The sequence below is a fragment of the Schistocerca gregaria genome, chromosome 6, assembly GCF_023897955.1.
Source record: "Schistocerca gregaria isolate iqSchGreg1 chromosome 6, iqSchGreg1.2, whole genome shotgun sequence".
Lineage (NCBI taxonomy): Eukaryota > Metazoa > Arthropoda > Insecta > Orthoptera > Acrididae > Schistocerca > Schistocerca gregaria.
In genome coordinates this window covers 16195494-16214563 of record NC_064925.1, presented here as the reverse complement: position 1 = coordinate 16214563, position 19070 = coordinate 16195494, and the positions used below count along the sequence as shown (strand labels likewise).

Genomic DNA, 19070 nt, shown 5'->3' with positions numbered 1-19070 from the left:
GCCACTCTAACTGGCATCACATTATCTGGTCACCGAACAGTCATAAACGCCCATGCCGATGATGTCGGAGTCGTCCTGCGAAATCCCGACGACATTTTGAAATTGGAAACGCTAATTAAAAAGTACTGTAGAGTCTCCGGAGCAGGTGTCAACGCAAACAAAAGCAAACTCCTAAACCTGCGGGGTTTTCAACATACCACCTTAGCCTGGGCCACAATGGTCACCCAATGCAAAGCACTAGGAATAACACTGACACCTTGTCCGTTAAAAATGGCAGCTATCAATTGGAGAAATACGTCGGGACAACTTCTTGGAACAACAAGAGAAAACCTCCACCGTAACATGAACCAAGTTCAGAGGGTGATTTTCATTAACCACTGCATTCTCTCCAGGAGTTACTTTATAGCACAGATCTTCCCACTACCGAAAATGATTGGAAAAAAGATAATGTCTACCATTGCCAGCTATCTTTGGAGAGGGGATATATTCAGAGTCGACGCAAAAACTGCGACCTTAGATCCCAGGAATGGAGGTTTGGGGTTAGTTGACATCAGAAATAAGGCGTCTGCGCTTTTTATAAAAAGGACCGCCACTATCCTTAGCGACCACGCTGATAGCATTACAACTAAATTATTTGAAGTTGTCAGGCCTGCCAGTTTACAGGCGCCGGTGAATGTGCAAAAAATAAATAACCGGCTCCAGTACGTGCGTGTATATTTTGTGGAATTCAGCTATCTCGGCGGTGTCATCATCAACTCACGACGGATCACGGCCCGCGATATTCTGTGCCATCGAAAGAAAATGGAGGGGAGAAACAAATTGGAAAGTAAATACCCACACACTGATTGGGACGCCATATGGAAAAATATTAATATGCGTGGTCTACCATCCGACGTCAAGTCAGCGTGGTATAAAACAGTGAATGAGACCGTAAGCACCAATGAAAGGTTACATGCAATCGGCGTTAGCGACACGAACCTATGTCTCAAATGTAAATTGATCGACACGTTAGTGCACAGATTCACGTGCGGTGGCAATCTACAACTCTGTAATTGGATTAGGGAACAACTGGCTTTTCTTACGAGATCTTCGGTGGAAAATTTTCCCCCTGTTACATTCCTCAGGCCTCAGACTTGCTATTTTCCAGCAGCAAAAAACAACTCGGTCCATTGGTTAATGGGACACTATGTGAATTACGTAATTAATCACCTGGGAAATGACAATTCCACTGATTTTTACATGTACTTGAAGTGTGCTTTTTATAACGCCCTGAAATATAAAGACCACAAGAAAAACTACGGCAATATGCTTAAAATTGTATTCGAGCGACTGGGCATTGGTTGACAAGCCAACGAGATAAACAAAAATCGTTTATTTAAGCGAAACGACGCTTAAACAAAAACAACTGGGGAGAAGTACAATTTTACAGTTTCATATTACAATCACTTATCCTCTGCTGGCAACGAAGGCTATTTTGTTTATTGCACAGAAGAAGCCGAAGCCGAAAGCCAGTATCGCAGGGTTAAAGATAAATTGTTTTCTTATACATTCATTTTATGACTGAGAAGGAAGTCTCATTTGTTTCAATGGAAGGGAACATACTTTTTTATTATTATTATTAATCTCAAGAAGGAAAGGAGGCTATGGAATTAGTGCCTTAACATAAAATTCCTTCTTCACATTCCATGAAGATTTTTCTTTTACAATAAAAAAATAACAAACAAACAAAAATAATAATAATAACAATAAAAAAACTAAACAGAAATTAAAAAAAATAATATACAGGTTCAGGGTCCACTACTTCCTACAACTTTATTATATATTACAAAGAAGTATGCTAGGTTGCCGAGAAGCAGTGGATGAGAAAAAAAAAAAAAAAAAAAAAAAAAAAAAAGCACTAAAGCTATAACCTTCAATCTCTATTGCCTCGGCATGACATAAATTTTTTGTTCCAAATGAAGCATCTTTTGGTTCAGGATTTCGAAGGCAAAACAGCATATATCTACGTATACACAAGATGTAAAATTTCTTATTGAAAACTATGATAAAGACACGCCTCAGCAACAGGACTGGGTGGAGACATCGCGGCCAGGCCTCGCGATTTTGACCCCTGCCCGCTTTGCCTCCGCCTGCCTCATGCTGCCAAGTTCCTTACAAAAAAAAAAAAAAAAAAAAAAAAAAAAAAAAAAATGGATAAGGCGTCGGACTTCGGCTCTGAAGATTACAGGTTCGAATGCTGTCACGCTTGTGTTTTTCCAGTTCTGAAAAAGAAACATACCGTTTTAATGTAGCAATTGAGCAGTACGAAACCGTCTGAATGTTGCTGTTGACCATTTTTTGCTTGGAGATGCTCTTGAGCTTGAAACACACACAGCAAGACCGGTGTTAACTAGCGAAATGGTCGGCAGAGTGCCGACACCGCGAGTTTTGACTGGCACTTGCACATCTAAAACAACGTCGGAAAGTAACTCGTTCGGCTTTTGAGTCACATAAAGTATGTGTGTTAATTTTGACGCCACTAGCTCTGCTTGTTGTCATGCAATTTCTTTGCCTCTCAGAAATGATTATGACATAAAAGTGAAGTACGTGACGAGTGTGACGTTAGGAAAACATTAGGCAGCATGGAGAGATGCTGTATGGGACCACCCAACCCAAACGAGTACTGTGTGACGTGCTACCCGGCAAGTATTCACCGAGGTAGCCGGCTATCTCAGTCGGTAGAGCGTCAGACACTTAATCCCAGGGTCGTGGGTTCGAGCCAGACGCTGGGCGAAACGGAATTTTGTTCCGCTGCAGGTGTAAATTACCGTTTTTCTGATTAACGAGATTTAATGGAAATAGCAACTTTAAACTTTGCCTACGTCTCTGTCAGTCGCAAGGAAACTGTATTTGAAGGTGAAGGTGATTTTGTAGACATGTGTAAAAGACATGTTCTGAAATGCAAGTGTTGTGGTTTGGAGAGCACATCGGTTACGTGTCAGATGTGTAGCCAAGCAGTAATTTGTCGCCATAGCTGCAAATATTAGCCGATAATATGAATTGTTGTCAGCTAAAGTCTGATGATGCAGACGACCGTAAGGACGAAGTACCCAAGGGTACCGCTAGGCCGCGCCTCTTTAGCTCAGTGGTAGAGCACTGGTCTAATAAACCAGGGGTCGTAAGTTCCATCCTCACAAGAGAAAGATGAATTTTGGAAATCAGTTGCGCGTCGTGGCCGTATAGCAAACAGTACCTGTGATGACGAACAATTAGCGACAGGCGTTTTTTTAAGATTTACTCTCAGATGTGATTAAGGCGAATGGCGCAGATAAAGCATTTGCCAAAGCGGTACAGCATAAGGTGGGACGAGGCAGTCTGAATTACATTTTATAGATGTATTTCTCACATATCTCAGAGTCTCTCGCGATCGTCGTCGTCGTCGTCGTCGTCGTCGTCGTCGCCGCCACCGCCGCTTCTGCAGAAGTAGCAAATGGCCATCGTAGCAAATGCGGCGAGGGACGCCCTGCCTTCGATTCCGAATGCACAAAGTGTGTGGTCTTGTTTCTCAGTCTATATTTGGTCGGTCTCGTCAGAGGTTGAATGTAACGAATAAGTGGGAAAGAGCAAGGGGCAGCGGCTGTGTAGAACGAAAACACAAATCCTCAGGGGTGTGAGCGTTTCGAGATGAGTCGTATACATGTAAATGTTGGTCGTCAGTGACCGTGTGGCCTAATGGATAAGGCGTCGGACTTCGTATCTGAAGATTACAGGTTCGAATGCTGTCACGCTTGTGTTTTTCCAGTTCTGAAAAAGAAACATACCGTTTTAATGTAGCAATTGAGCAGTACGAAACCGTCTGAATGTTGCTGTTGACCATTTTTTGCTTGGAGATGCTCTTGAGCTTGAAACACACACAGCAAGACCGGTGTTAACTAGCGAAATGGTCGGCAGAGTGCCGACACCGCGAGTTTTGACTGGCACTTGCACATCTAAAACAACGTCGGAAAGTAACTCGTTCGGCTTTTGAGTCACATAAAGTATGTGTGTTAATTTTGACGCCACTAGCTCTGCTTGTTGTCATGCATTTTCTTTGCCTCTCAGAAATGATTATGACATAAAAGTGAAGTGCGTGACGAGTGTGACGTTAGGAAAACATTAGGCAGCATGGAGAGATGCTGTATGGGACCACCCAACCCAAACGAGTACTGTGTGACGTGCTACCCGGCAAATATTCACCGAGGTAGCCGGCTATCTCAGTCGGTAGAGCGTCAGACACTTAATCCCAGGGTCGTGGGTTCGAGCCAGACGCTGGGCGAAACGGAACTTTGTTCCGCTGCAGGTGTAAATTACCGTTTTTCTGATTAACGAGATTTAATGGAAATAGCAACTTTAAACTTTGCCTACGTCTCTGTCAGTCGCAGGAAACTGTATTTGAAGGTGAAGGTGATTTTGTAGACATGTGTAAAAGACATGTTCTGAAATGCAAGTGTTGTGGTTTGGAGAGCACATCGATTACGTGTCAGATGTGTAGCCAAGCAGTAATTTGTCGCCATAGCTGCAAATATTAGCCGATAATATGAATTGTTGTCAGCTAAAGTCTGATGATGCAGACGACCGTAAGGACGAAGTACCCAAGAGTACCGCTATGCCGCGTCTCTTTAGCTCAGTGGTAGAGCACTGGTCTAATAAACCAGGGGTCGTAAGTTCCATCCTCACAGGAGAAAGATTGATTTTGGAAATCAGTTGCGCGTCGTGGCCATATAGCAAACAGTACCTGTGATGACGAACAATTAGCGACAGGCGTTTTTTTAAGATTTACTCTCAGATGTGATTAAGGCGAATGGCGCAGATAAAGCATTTGCCAAAGCGGTACAGCATAAGGTGGGACGAGGCAGTCTGAATTACATTTTATAGATGTATTTCTCACATATCTCAGAGTCTCTCGCGATCTTCGTCGTCGTCGTCGTCGTCGTCGTCGCCGCCGCCGCTTCTGCAGAAGTAGCAAATGGCCATCGTAGCAAATGCGGCGAGGGACGACCTGCCTTCGATTCCGAATGCACAAATTGTGTGGTCTTGTTTCTCAGTCTATATTTGGTCGGTGTCGTCAGAGGTTGAATGTAACGAATAAGTGGGAAAGAGCAAGGGGCAGCGGCTGTGTAGAACGAAAACACAAATCCTCAGGGGTGTGAGCGTTTCGAGATGAGTCGTATACATGTAAATGTTGATCGTCAGTGACCGTGTGGTCTAATGGATAAGGCGTCGGACTTCGTATCTGAAGATTACAGGTTCGAATGCTGTCACGCTTGTGTTTTTCCAGTTCTGAAAAAGAAACATACCGTTTTAATGTAGCAATTGAGCAGTACGAAACCGTCTGAATGTTGCTGTTGACCATTTTTTGCTTGGAGATGCTCTTGAGCTTGAAACACACACAGCAAGACCGGTGTTAACTAACGAAATGGTCGGCAGAGTGCCGACACCGCGAGTTTTGACTGGCACTTGCACATCTAAAACAACGTCAGAAAGTAACTCGTTCGGCTTTTGAGTCACATAAAGTATGTGTGTTAATTTTGACGCCACTAGCTCTGCTTGTTGTCATGCAATTTCTTTGCCTCTCAGAAATGATTATGACATAAAAGTGAAGTACGTGACGAGTGTGACGTTAGGAAAACATTAGGCAGCATGGAGAGATTCTGTATGGGACCACCCAACCCAAACGAGTACTGTGTGACGTGCTACCCGGCAAGTATTCACCGAGGTAGCCGGCTATCTCAGTCGGTAGAGCGTCAGACACTTAATCCCAGGGTCGTGGGTTCGAGCCAGACGCTGGGCGAAACGGAATTTTGTTCCGCTGCAGGTGTAAATTACCGTTTTTCTGATTAACGAGATTTAATGGAAATAGCAACTTTAAACTTTGCCTACGTCTCTGTCAGTCGCAAGGAAACTGTATTTGAAGGTGAAGGTGATTTTGTAGACATGTGTAAAAGACATGTTCTGAAATGCAAGTGTTGTGGTTTGGAGAGCACATCGGTTACGTGTCAGATGTGTAGCCAAGCAGTAATTTGTCGCCATAGCTGCAAATATTAGCCGATAATATGAATTGTTGTCAGCTAAAGTCTGATGATGCAGACGACCGTAAGGACGAAGTACCCAAGAGTACCGCTAGGCCGCGCCTCTATAGCTCAGTGGTAGAGCACTGGTCTAATAAACCAGGGGTCGTAAGTTCCATCCTCACAGGAGAAAGATGAATTTTGGAAATCAGTTGCGCGTGGTGGCCGTATAGCAAACAGTACCTGTGATGACGAACAATTAGCGACAGGCGTTTTTTTAAGATTTACTCTCAGATGTGATTAAGGCGAATGGCGCAGATAAAGCATTTGCCAAAGCGGTACAGCATAAGGTGGGACGAGGCAGTCTGAATTACATTTTATAGATGTATTTCTCACATATCTCAGAGTCTCTCGCGATCGTCGTCGTCGTCGTCGTCGTCGTCGTAGTCGCCGCCACCGCCGCTTCTGCAGAAGTAGCAAATGGCCATCGTAGCAAATGCGGCGAGGGACGCCCTGCCTTCGATTCCGAATGCACAAAGTGTGTGGTCTTGTTTCTCAGTCTATATTTGGTCGGTCCCGTCAGAGGTTGAATGTAACGAATAAGTGGGAAAGAGCAAGGGGCAGCGGCTGTGTAGAACGAAAACACAAATCCTCAGGGGTGTGAGCGTTTCGAGATGAGTCGTATACATGTAAATGTTGCTCGTCAGTGACCGTGTGGCCTAATGGATAAGGCGTCGGACTTCGGCTCTGAAGATTACAGGTTCGAATGCTGTCACGCTTGTGTTTTTCCAGTTCTGAAAAAGAAACATACCGTTTTAATGTAGCAATTGAGCAGTACGAAACCGTCTGAATGTTGCTGTTGACCATTTTTTGCTTGGAGATGCTCTTGAGCTTGAAACACACACAGCGAGACCGGTGTTAACTAGCGAAATGGTCGGCAGAGTGCCGACACCGCGAGTTTTGACTGGCACTTGCACATCTAAAACAACGTCGGAAAGTAACTCGTTCGGCTTTTGAGTCACATAAAGTATGTGTGTTAATTTTGACGCCACTAGCTCTGCTTGTTGTCATGCAATTTCTTTGCCTCTCAGAAATGATTATGACATAAAAGTGAAGTGCGTGACGAGTGTGACGTTAGGAAAACATTAGGCAGCATGGAGAGATGCTGTATGGGACCACCCAACCCAAACGAGTACTGTGTGACGTGCTACCCGGCAAATATTCACCGAGGTAGCCGGCTATCTCAGTCGGTAGAGCGTCAGACACTTAATCCCAGGGTCGTGGGTTCGAGCCAGACGCTGGGCGAAACGGAATTTTGTTCCGCTGCAGGTGTAAATTACCGTTTTTCTGATTAACGAGATTTAATGGAAATAGCAACTTTAAACTTTGCCTACGTCTCTGTCAGTCGCAGGAAACTGTATTTGAAGGTGAAGGTGATTTTGTAGACATGTGTAAAAGACATGTTCTGAAATGCAAGTGTTGTGGTTTGGAGAGCACATCGGTTACGTGTCAGATGTGTAGCCAAGCAGTAATTTGTCGCCATAGCTGCAAATATTAGCCGATAATATGAATTGTTGTCAGCTAAAGTCTGATGATGCAGACGACCGTAAGGACGAAGTACCCAAGAGTACCGCTATGCCGCGTCTCTTTAGCTCAGTGGTAGAGCACTGGTCTAATAAACCAGGGGTCGTCAGTTCCATCCTCACAGGAGAAAGATGGATTTTGGAAATCAGTTGCGCGTCGTGGCCGTATAGCAAACAGTACCTGTGATGACGAACAATTAGCGACAGGCGTTTTTTTAAGATTTACTCTCAGATGTGATTAAGGCGAATGGCGCAGATAAAGCATTTGCCAAAGCGGTACAGCATAAGGTGGGACGAGGCAGTCTGAATTACATTTTATAGATGTATTTCTCACATATCTCAGAGTCTCTCGCGATCGTCGTCGTCGTCGTCGTCGTCGTCGTCGTCGTCGTCGTCGCCGCCACCGCCGCTTCTGCAGAAGTAGCAAATGGCCATCGTAGCAAATGCGGCGAGGGACGACCTGCCTTCGATTCCGAATGCACAAATTGTGTGGTCTTGTTTCTCAGTCTATATTTGGTCGGTCTCGTCAGAGGTTGAATGTAACGAATGGGTGGGAAAGAGCAAGGGGCAGCGGCTGTGTAGAACGAAAACACAAATCCTCAGGGGTGTGAGCGTTTCGAGATGAGTCGTATACATGTAAATGTTGATCGTCAGTGACCGTGTGGTCTAATGGATAAGGCGTCGGACTTCGTATCTGAAGATTACAGGTTCGAATGCTGTCACGCTTGTGTTTTTCCAGTTCTGAAAAAGAAACATACCGTTTTAATGTAGCAATTGAGCAGTACGAAACCGTCTGAATGTTGCTGTTGACCATTTTTTGCTTGGAGATGCTCTTGAGCTTGAAACACACACAGCAAGACCGGTGTTAACTAACGAAATGGTCGGCAGAGTGCCGACACCGCGAGTTTTGACTGGCACTTGCACATCTAAAACAACGTCGGAAAGTAACTCGTTCGGCTTTTGAGTCACATAAAGTATGTGTGTTAATTTTGACGCCACTAGCTCTGCTTGTTGTCATGCAATTTCTTTGCCTCTCAGAAATGATTATGACATAAAAGTGAAGTACGTGACGAGTGTGACGTTAGGAAAACATTAGGCAGCATGGAGAGATGCTGTATGGGACCACCCAACCCAAACGAGTACTGTGTGACGTGCTACCCGGCAAGTATTCACCGAGGTAGCCGGCTATCTCAGTCGGTAGAGCGTCAGACACTTAATCCCAGGGTCGTGGGTTCGAGCCAGACGCTGGGCGAAACGGAATTTTGTTCCGCTGCAGGTGTAAATTACCGTTTTTCTGATTAACGAGATTTAATGGAAATAGCAACTTTAAACTTTGCCTACGTCTCTGTCAGTCGCAAGGAAACTGTATTTGAAGGTGAAGGTGATTTTGTAGACATGTGTAAAAGACATGTTCTGAAATGCAAGTGTTGTGGTTTGGAGAGCACATCGGTTACGTGTCAGATGTGTAGCCAAGCAGTAATTTGTCGCCATAGCTGCAAATATTAGCCGATAATATGAATTGTTGTCAGCTAAAGTCTGATGATGCAGACGACCGTAAGGACGAAGTACCCAAAAGTACCTCTAGGCCGCGCCTCTTTAGCTCAGTGGTAGAGCACTGGTCTAATAAACCAGGGGTCGTAAGTTCCATCCTCACAGGAGAAAGATGAATTTTGGAAATCAGTTGCGCGTCGTGGCCGTATAGCAAACAGTACCTGTGATGACGAACAATTAGCGACAGGCGTTTTTTTAAGATTTACTGTCAGATGTGATTAAGGCGAATGGCGCAGATAAAGCATTTGCCAAAGCGGTACAGCATAAGGTGGGACGAGGCAGTCTGAATTACATTTTATAGATGTATTTCTCACATATCTCAGAGTCTCTCGCGATCTTCGTCGTCGTCGTCGTCGTCGTCGTCGTCGTCGTCGTCGTCGTCGCCGCCGCCGCCGCTTCTGCAGAAGTAGCAAATGGCCATCGTAGCAAATGCGGCGAGGGACGGCCTGCCTTCGATTCCGAATGCACAAATTGTGTGGTTTTGTTTCTCAGTCTATATTTGGTCGGTCTCGTCAGAGGTTGAATGTAACGAATGGGTGGGAAAGAGCAAGGGGCAGCGGCTGTGTAGAACGAAAACACAAATCCTCAGGGGTGTGAGCGTTTCGAGATGAGTCGTATACATGTAAATGTTGATCGTCAGTGACCGTGTGGTCTAATGGATAAGGTGTCGGACTTCGTATCTGAAGATTACAGGTTCGAATGCTGTCACGGTTGTGTTTTTCCAGTTCTGAAAAAGAAACATACCGTTTTAATGTAGCAATTGAGCAGTACGAAACCGTCTGAATGTTGCTGTTGACCATTTTTTGCTTGGAGATGCTCTTGAGCTTGAAACACACACAGCAAGACCGGTGTTAACTAGCGAAATGGTCGGCAGAGTGCCGACACCGCGAGTTTTGACTGGCACTTGCACATCTAAAACAACGTCGGAAAGTAACTCGTTCGGCTTTTGGGTCACATAAAGTATGTGTGTTAATTTTGACGCCACTAGCTCTGCTTGTTGTCATGCAATTTCTTTGCCTCTCAGAAATGATTATGACATAAAAGTGAAGTGCGTGACGAGTGTGACGTTAGGAAAACATTAGGCAGCATGGAGAGATGCTGTATGGGACCACCCAACCCAAACGAGTACTGTGTGACGTGCTACCCGGCAAGTATTCACCGAGGTAGCCGGCTATCTCAGTCGGTAGAGCGTCAGACACTTAATCCCACCGGCGTGGGTTCGAGCCAGACGCTGGGCGAAACGGAATTTTGTTCCGCTGCAGGTGTGAATTACCGTTTTTCTGATTAACGAGATTTAATGGAAATAGCAACTTTAAACTTTGCCTACGTCTCTGTCAGTCGCAAGGAAACTGTATTTGAAGGTGAAGGTGATTTTGTAGACATGTGTAAAAGACATGTTCTGAAATGCAAGTGTTGTGGTTTGGAGAGCACATCGGTTACGTGTCAGATGTGTAGCCAAGCAGTAATTTGTCGCCATAGCTGCAAATATTAGCCGATAATATGAATTGTTGTCAGCTGAAGTCTGATGATGCAGACGACCGTAAGGACGAAGTACCCAAGAGTACCGCTAGGCCGCGCCTCTTTAGCTCAGTGGTAGAGCACTGGTCTAATAAACCAGGGGTCGTAAGTTCCATCATCACAGGAGAAAAATGAATTTTGGAAATCAGTTGCGCGTCGTGGCCGTATAGCAAACAGTACCTGTGATGACGAACAATTAGCGACAGGCGTTTTTTTAAGATTTACTGTCAGATGTGATTAAGGCGAATGGCGCAGATAAAGCATTTGCCAAAGCGGTACAGCATAAGGTGGGACGTGGCAGTCTGAATTACATTTTATAGATGTATTTCTCACATATCTCAGAGCCTCTCGCGATCTTCGTCGTCGTCGTCGTCGTCGTCGTCGTCGTCGTCGTCGTCGTCGCCGCCGCCGCTTCTGCAGAAGTAGCAAATGGCCATCGTAGCAAATGCGGCGAGGGACGCCCTGCCTTCGATTCCGAATGCACAAAGTGTGTGGTCTTGTTTCTCAGTCTATATTTGGTCGGTCTCGTCAGAGGTTGAATGTAACGAATAAGTGGGAAAGAGCAAGGGGCAGCGGCTGTGTAGAACGAAAACACAAATCCTCAGGGGTGTGAGCGTTTCGAGATGAGTCGTATACATGTAAATGTTGATCGTCAGTGACCGTGTGGTCTAATGGATAAGGCGTCGGACTTCGTATCTGAAGATTACAGGTTCGAATGCTGTCACGCTTGTGTTTTTCCAGTTCTGAAAAAGAAACATACCGTTTTAATGTAGCAATTGAGCAGTACGAAACCGTCTGAATGTTGCTGTTGACCATTTTTTGCTTGGAGATGCTCTTGAGCTTGAAACACACACAGCAAGACCGGTGTTAACTAACGAAATGGTCGGCAGAGTGCCGACACCGCGAGTTTTGACTGGCACTTGCACATCTAAAACAACGTCGGAAAGTAACTCGTTCGGCTTTTGAGTCACATAAAGTATGTGTGTTAATTTTGACGCCACTAGCTCTGCTTGTTGTCATGCAATTTCTTTGCCTCTCAGAAATGATTATGACATAAAAGTGAAGTACGTGACGAGTGTGACGTTAGGAAAACATTAGGCAGCATGGAGAGATGCTGTATGGGACCACCCAACCCAAACGAGTACTGTGTGACGTGCTACCCGGCAAGTATTCACCGAGGTAGCCGGCTATCTCAGTCGGTAGAGCGTCAGACACTTAATCCCAGGGTCGTGGGTTCGAGCCAGACGCTGGGCGAAACGGAATTTTGTTCCGCTGCAGGTGTGAATTACCGTTTTTCTGATTAACGAGATTTAATGGAAATAGCAACTTTAAACTTTGCCTACGTCTCTGTCAGTCGCAAGGAAACTGTATTTGAAGGTGAAGGTGATTTTGTAGACATGTGTAAAAGACATGTTCTGAAATGCAAGTGTTGTGGTTTGGAGAGCACATCGGTTACGTGTCAGATGTGTAGCCAAGCAGTAATTTGTCGCCATAGCTGCAAATATTAGCCGATAATATGAATTGTTGTCAGCTAAAGTCTGATGATGCAGACGACCGTAAGGACGAAGTACCCAAGAGTACCGCTAGGCCGCGCCTCTTTAGCTCAGTGGTAGAGCACTGGTCTAATAAACCAGGGGTCGTAAGTTCCATCCTCACAGGAGAAAGATGAATTTTGGAAATCAGTTGCGCGTGGTGGCCGTATAGCAAACAGTACCTGTGATGACGAACAATTAGCGACAGGCGTTTTTTTAAGATTTACTCTCAGATGTGATTAAGGCGAATGGCGCAGATAAAGCATTTGCCAAAGCGGTACAGCATAAGGTGGGACGAGGCAGTCTGAATTACATTTTATAGATGTATTTCTCACATATCTCAGAGTCTCTCGCGATCGTCGTCGTCGTCGTCGTCGTCGTCGTCGTCGTCGTAGTCGCCGCCACCGCCGCTTCTGCAGAAGTAGCAAATGGCCATCGTAGCAAATGCGGCGAGGGACGCCCTGCCTTCGATTCCGAATGCACAAAGTGTGTGGTCTTGTTTCTCAGTCTATATTTGGTCGGTCCCGTCAGAGGTTGAATGTAACGAATAAGTGGGAAAGAGCAAGGGGCAGCGGCTGTGTAGAACGAAAACACAAATCCTCAGGGGTGTGAGCGTTTCGAGATGAGTCGTATACATGTAAATGTTGGTCGTCAGTGACCGTGTGGCCTAATGGATAAGGCGTCGGACTTCGGCTCTGAAGATTACAGGTTCGAATGCTGTCACGCTTGTGTTTTTCCAGTTCTGAAAAAGAAACATACCGTTTTAATGTAGCAATTGAGCAGTACGAAACCGTCTGAATGTTGCTGTTGACCATTTTTTGCTTGGAGATGCTCTTGAGCTTGAAACACACACAGCGAGACCGGTGTTAACTAGCGAAATGGTCGGCAGAGTGCCGACACCGCGAGTTTTGACTGGCACTTGCACATCTAAAACAACGTCGGAAAGTAACTCGTTCGGCTTTTGAGTCACATAAAGTATGTGTGTTAATTTTGACGCCACTAGCTCTGCTTGTTGTCATGCAATTTCTTTGCCTCTCAGAAATGATTATGACATAAAAGTGAAGTGCGTGACGAGTGTGACGTTAGGAAAACATTAGGCAGCATGGAGAGATGCTGTATGGGACCACCCAACCCAAACGAGTACTGTGTGACGTGCTACCCGGCAAATATTCACCGAGGTAGCCGGCTATCTCAGTCGGTAGAGCGTCAGACACTTAATCCCAGGGTCGTGGGTTCGAGCCAGACGCTGGGCGAAACGGAATTTTGTTCCGCTGCAGGTGTAAATTACCGTTTTTCTGATTAACGAGATTTAATGGAAATAGCAACTTTAAACTTTGCCTACGTCTCTGTCAGTCGCAGGAAACTGTATTTGAAGGTGAAGGTGATTTTGTAGACATGTGTAAAAGACATGTTCTGAAATGCAAGTGTTGTGGTTTGGAGAGCACATCGGTTACGTGTCAGATGTGTAGCCAAGCAGTAATTTGTCGCCATAGCTGCAAATATTAGCCGATAATATGAATTGTTGTCAGCTAAAGTCTGATGATGCAGACGACCGTAAGGACGAAGTACCCAAGAGTACCGCTATGCCGCGTCTCTTTAGCTCAGTGGTAGAGCACTGGTCTAATAAACCAGGGGTCGTCAGTTCCATCCTCACAGGAGAAAGATGGATTTTGGAAATCAGTTGCGCGTCGTGGCCGTATAGCAAACAGTACCTGTGATGACGAACAATTAGCGACAGGCGTTTTTTTAAGATTTACTCTCAGATGTGATTAAGGCGAATGGCGCAGATAAAGCATTTGCCAAAGCGGTACAGCATAAGGTGGGACGAGGCAGTCTGAATTACATTTTATAGATGTATTTCTCACATATCTCAGAGTCTCTCGCGATCGTCGTCGTCGTCGTCGTCGTCGTCGTCGTCGTCGTCGTCGCCGCCACCGCCGCTTCTGCAGAAGTAGCAAATGGCCATCGTAGCAAATGCGGCGAGGGACGCCCTGCCTTCGATTTCGAATGCACAAAGTGTGTGGTCTTGTTTCTCAGTCTATATTTGGTCGGTCTCGTCAGAGGTTGAATGTAACGAATAAGTGGGAAAGAGCAAGGGGCAGCGGCTGTGTAGAACGAAAACACAAATCCTCAGGGGTGTGAGCGTTTCGAGATGAGTCGTATACATGTAAATGTTGGTCGTCAGTGACCGTGTGGCCTAATGGATAAGGCGTCGGACTTCGGCTCTGAAGATTACAGGTTCGAATGCTGTCACGGTTGTGTTTTTCCAGTTCTGAAAAAGAAACATACCGTTTTAATGTAGCAATTGAGCAGTACGAAACCGTCTGAATGTTGCTGTTGACCATTTTTTGCTTGGAGATGCTCTTGAGCTTGAAACACACACAGCAAGACCGGTGTTAACTAGCGAAATGGTCGGCAGAGTGCCGACACCGCGAGTTTTGACTGGCACTTGCACATCTAAAACAACGTCGGAAAGTAACTCGTTCGGCTTTTGAGTCACATAAAGTATGTGTGTTAATTTTGACGCCACTAGCTCTGCTTGTTGTCATGCAATTTCTTTGCCTCTCAGAAATGATTATGACATAAAAGTGAAGTGCGTGACGAGTGTGACGTTAGGAAAACATTAGGCAGCATGGAGAGATGCTGTATGGGACCACCCAACCCAAACGAGTACTGTGTGACGTGCTACCCGGCAAATATTCACCGAGGTAGCCGGCTATCTCAGTCGGTAGAGCGTCAGACACTTAATCCCAGGGTCGTGGGTTCGAGCCAGACGCTGGGCGAAACGGAATTTTGTTCCGCTGCAGGTGTAAATTACCGTTTTTCTGATTAACGAGATTTAATGGAAATAGCAACTTTAAACTTTGCCTACGTCTCTGTCAGTCGCAGGAAACTGTATTTGAAGGTGAAGGTGATTTTGTAGACATGTGTAAAAGACATGTTCTGAAATGCAAGTGTTGTGGTTTGGAGAGCACATCGGTTACGTGTCAGATGTGTAGCCAAGCAGTAATTTGTCGCCATAGCTGCAAATATTAGCCGATAATATGAATTGTTGTCAGCTAAAGTCTGATGATGCAGACGACCGTAAGGACGAAGTACCCAAGAGTACCGCTATGCCGCGTCTCTTTAGCTCAGTGGTAGAGCACTGGTCTAATAAACCAGGGGTCGTAAGTTCCATCCTCACAGGAGAAAGATGGATTTTGGAAATCAGTTGCGCGTCGTGGCCGTATAGCAAACAGTACCTGTGATGACGAACAATTAACGACAGGCGTTTTTTTAAGATTTACTCTCAGATGTGATTAAGGCGAATGGCGCAGATAAAGCATTTGCCAAAGCGGTACAGCATAAGGTGGGACGAGGCAGTCTGAATTACATTTTATAGATGTATTTCTCACATATCTCAGAGTCTCTCGCGATCTTCGTCGTCGTCGTCGTCGTCGTCGTCGCCGCCGCCGCTTCTGCAGAAGTAGGAAATGGCCATCGTAGCAAATGCGGCGAGGGACGACCTGCCTTCGATTCCGAATGCACAAATTGTGTGGTCTTGTTTCTCAGTCTATATTTGGTCGGTCTCGTCAGAGGTTGAATGTAACGAATGGGTGGGAAAGAGCAAGGGGCAGCGGCTGTGTAGAACGAAAACACAAATCCTCAGGGGTGTGAGCGTTTCGAGATGAGTCGTATACATGTAAATGTTGATCGTCAGTGACCGTGTGGTCTAATGGATAAGGCGTCGGACTTCGTATCTGAAGATTACAGGTTCGAATGCTGTCACGCTTGTGTTTTTCCAGTTCTGAAAAAGAAACATACCGTTTTAATGTAGCAATTCAGCAGTACGAAACCGTCTGAATGTTGCTGTTGACCATTTTTTGCTTGGAGATGCTCTTGAGCTTGAAACACACACAGCAAGACCGGTGTTAACTAACGAAATGGTCGGCAGAGTGCCGACACCGCGAGTTTTGACTGGCACTTGCACATCTAAAACAACGTCGGAAAGTAACTCGTTCGGCTTTTGAGTCACATAAAGTATGTGTGTTAATTTTGACGCCACTAGCTCTGCTTGTTGTCATGCAATTTCTTTGCCTCTCAGAAATGATTATGACATAAAAGTGAAGTACGTGACGAGTGTGACGTTAGGAAAACATTAGGCAGCATGGAGAGATGCTGTATGGGACCACCCAACCCAAACGAGTACTGTGTGACGTGCTACCCGGCAAGTATTCACCGAGGTAGCCGGCTATCTCAGTCGGTAGAGCGTCAGACACTTAATCCCAGGGTCGTGGGTTCGAGCCAGACGCTGGGCGAAACGGAATTTTGTTCCGCTGCAGGTGTAAATTACCGTTTTTCTGATTAACGAGATTTAATGGAAATAGCAACTTTAAACTTTGCCTACGTCTCTGTCAGTCGCAAGGAAACTGTATTTGAAGGTGAAGGTGATTTTGTAGACATGTGTAAAAGACATGTTCTGAAATGCAAGTGTTGTGGTTTGGAGAGCACATCGGTTACGTGTCAGATGTGTAGCCAAGCAGTAATTTGTCGCCATAGCTGCAAATATTAGCCGATAATATGAATTGTTGTCAGCTAAAGTCTGATGATGCAGACGACCGTAAGGACGAAGTACCCAAGAGTACCGCTATGCCGCGTCTCTTTAGCTCAGTGGTAGAGCACTGGTCTAATAAACCAGGGGTCGTAAGTTCCATCCTCACAGGAGAAAGATGAATTTTGGAAATCAGTTGCGCGTCGTGGCCGTATAGCAAACAGTACCTGTGATGACGAACAATTAGCGACAGGCGTTTTTTTAAGATTTACTCCCAGATGTGATTAAGGCGAATGGCGCAGATAAAGCATTTGCCAAAGCGGTACAGCATAAGGTGGGACGAGGCAGTCTGAATTACATTTTATAAATGTATTTCTCACATATCTCAGAGTCTCTCGCGATCGTCGTCGTCGTCGTCGTCGTCGTCGTCGTCGCCGCCACCGCCGCTTCTGCAGAAGTAGCAAATGGCCATCGTAGCAAATGCGGCGAGGGACGCCCTGCCTTCGATTCCGAATGCACAAAGTGTGTGGTCTTGTTTCTCAGTCTATATTTGGTCGGTCTCGTCAGAGGTTGAATGTAACGAATAAGTGGGAAAGAGCAAGGGACAGCGGCTGTGTAGAACGAAAACACAAATCCTCAGGGGTGTGAGCGTTTCGAGATGAGTCGTATACATGTAAATGTTGGTCGTCAGTGACCGTGTGGCCTAATGGATAAGGCGTCGGACTTCGGCTCTGAAGATTACAGGTTCGAATGCTGTCACGCTTGTGTTTTTCCAGTTCTGAAAAAGAAACATACCGTTTTAATGTAGCAATTGAGCAGTACGAAACCGTCTGAATGTTGCTGTTGACCATTTTTTGCTTGGAGATGCTCTTGAGCTTGAAACACACACAGCAAGACCGGTGTTAACTAGCGAAATGGTCGGCAGAGTGCCGACACCGCGAGTTTTGACTGGCACTTGCACATCTAAAACAACGTCGGAAAGTAACTCGTTCGGCTTTTGAGTCACATAAAGTATGTGTGTTAATTTTGACGCCACTAGCTCTGCTTGTTGTCATGCAATTTCTTTGTCTCTCAGAAATGATTATGACATAAAAGTGAAGTGCGTGACGAGTGTGACGTTAGGAAAACATTAGGCAGCATGGAGAGATGCTGTATGGGACCACCCAACCCAAACGAGTACTGTGTGACGTGCTACCCGGCAAATATTCACCGAGGTAGCCGGCTATCTCAGTCGGTAAAGCGTCAGACACTTAATCCCAGGGTCGTGGGTTCGAGCCAGACGCTGGGCGAAACGGAATTTTGTTCCGCTGCAGGTGTAAATTACCGTTTTTCTGATTAACGAGATTTAATGGAAATAGCAACTTTAAACTTTGCCTACGTCTCTGTCAGTCGCAGGAAACTGTATTTGAAGGTGAAGGTGATTTTGTAGACATGTGTAAAAGACATGTTCTGAAATGCAAGTGTTGTGGTTTGGAGAGCACATCGGTTACGTGTCAGATGTGTAGCCAAGCAGTAATTTGTCGCCATAGCTGCAAATATTAGCCGATAATATGAATTGTTGTCAGCTAAAGTCTGATGATGCAGACGACCGTAAGGACGAAGTACCCAAGAGTACCGCTAGGCCGCGCCTCTTTAGCTCAGTGGTAGAGCACTGGTCTAATAAACCAGGGGTCGTAAGTTCCATCCTCACAGGAGAAAGATGAATTTTGGAAATCAGTTGCGCGTGGTGGCCGTATAGCAAACAGTACCTGTGATGACGAACAATTAGCGACAGGCGTTTTTTTAAGATTTACTCTCAGATGTGATTAAGGCGAATGGCGCAGATAAAGCATTTGCCAAAGCGGTACAGCATAAGGTGGGACGAGGCAGTCTGAATTACATTTTATAGATGTATTTCTCACATATCTCAGAGTCTCTCGCGATCTTCGTCGTCGTCGTCGTCGTCGTCGTCGTCGTCGTCGTCGTCGTCGTCGTCGTCGCCGCCGCCGCCGCTTCTGCAGAAGTAGCAAATGGCCATCGTAGCAAATGCGGCGAGGGACGGCCTGCCTTCGATTCCGAATGCACAAATTGTGTGGTTTTGTTTCTCAGTCTATATTTGGTCGGTCTCGTCAGAGGTTGAATGTAACGAATGGGTGGGAAAGAGCAAGGGGCAGCGGCTGTGTAGAACGAAAACACAAATCCTCAGGGGTGTGAGCGTTTCGAGATGAGTCGTATACATGTAAATGTTGATCGTCAGTGACCGTGTGGTCTAATGGATAAGGTGTCGGACTTCGTATCTGAAGATTACAGGTTCGAATGCTGTCACGGTTGTGTTTTTCCAGTTCTGAAA

At 45.6% G+C, this 19070-nt stretch overlaps 4 non-coding genes across 4 annotated transcripts; all 4 read left to right on the top strand.

Moving 5' to 3' along the window:
* Positions 1-3110: 3110 nt before the first annotated feature.
* Trnai-aau (transfer RNA isoleucine (anticodon AAU)) lies at positions 3111-3182 on the top strand. Its single transcript has one exon. It is a non-coding gene; the product is annotated as a tRNA-Ile (tRNA).
* A 1449-nt stretch (positions 3183-4631) lies between these two features.
* Trnai-aau (transfer RNA isoleucine (anticodon AAU)) lies at positions 4632-4703 on the top strand. Its single transcript has one exon. It is a non-coding gene; the product is annotated as a tRNA-Ile (tRNA).
* Positions 4704-15330: 10627 nt separating this feature from the next.
* Positions 15331-15402, top strand: Trnai-aau (transfer RNA isoleucine (anticodon AAU)). Its single transcript has one exon. It is a non-coding gene; the product is annotated as a tRNA-Ile (tRNA).
* Positions 15403-16846: 1444 nt separating this feature from the next.
* Trnai-aau (transfer RNA isoleucine (anticodon AAU)) lies at positions 16847-16918 on the top strand. Its single transcript has one exon. It is a non-coding gene; the product is annotated as a tRNA-Ile (tRNA).
* The last annotated feature ends 2152 nt before the right edge of the window (positions 16919-19070 follow it).